We start from the raw sequence: 959 nt of genomic DNA, 5'->3' as shown, positions 1-959 counted from the left end.
AGAAAAGACACTGAAACTTGCTCTCCAGTGTAGAGATGCTAAGCAAATGAAAGAAATGAGGAGGTGAAAGAACTGAACAGGAAATTTCAGTTGGCAGCTTGAAAGTCAAAGTTAAGTATTGTAATGAAATATGCAAAGACCTGGAGTTAGAACACCAAAAGGGAAGAACACGCTCATCATTTCTCAAGCTGAGAGAACTGACAAAAAAAATTCAAGGCTTGACTTGCAATATTGAAGGATTCTATAGGTAAAATATTGAATGATACAGAAAGCATCAACAGATAATGGAAGTTATACACAAAGTCATTCTACCAAATAGAAATGGTCAATGTTGAACCATTTCACGAGGTAGCATAAGATGAAGAACTAATTGTACTGAAGGAAGAAGTCCATGCTGCACTGAAGCAATTGGTGAAAAACAAGACTCCAGGAATTGATAGCATACAAATGGAAAACTTTTTAAAAAACTGATGCAGTCCTCATTCATCTATGCCAAGAAATTTAGAAGAGAAGTACCAGGCCAACCAATTGGAAGAGATCCATATTTGTGCTCATTCCAAAGAGATGTGATCCAATGGAATGTGGAAATCACTGAACAATATTATTGTTATCACAAACAAGTAAATTTTGGCTTAACATAATTCAAAAACAGCTGCAACAGCACATGAACAGGGAACAGCCAGAAACTCAAGCTGGAATCAGAAGAGGATGTGGAACTAGGGGTATCATTGATGACATCAGATGGATCTTGGCTGAAAGCAGCGAATGCCAAAAAGATGTTCAATTGTGTTTTATTGACTAAGCAAAGACTTTGATTCTGTGGCTCATGAGAAGCTCTGGATAACATTGAGAAGAATGGGTATTCCATAACACTTGATTGTGCTCATGAGTAACCTGTCCATAGACTAAGAAGCATCTGTTAGAACAGAACAAGGGAATACTTAATGGTTTAAAATCAG

General features: G+C 36.9%; 1 protein-coding gene across 1 annotated transcript in view; it reads right to left on the bottom strand.

Moving 5' to 3' along the window:
* LOC102814559 (ovostatin homolog 2-like) overlaps positions 1-959 on the bottom strand; it is a 74,791-nt gene that overhangs the window by 45,114 nt on the left and 28,718 nt on the right. The window lies entirely within an intron of this gene.

Source organism: Chrysochloris asiatica, unplaced genomic scaffold, assembly GCF_000296735.1.
Source record: "Chrysochloris asiatica unplaced genomic scaffold, ChrAsi1.0 scaffold00328, whole genome shotgun sequence".
In the NCBI taxonomy this organism is placed as follows: Eukaryota; Metazoa; Chordata; class Mammalia; order Afrosoricida; family Chrysochloridae; genus Chrysochloris; species Chrysochloris asiatica.
Note: the sequence above shows the minus strand (reverse complement) of the source record. Positions and strands in the feature narration are given on the sequence as shown.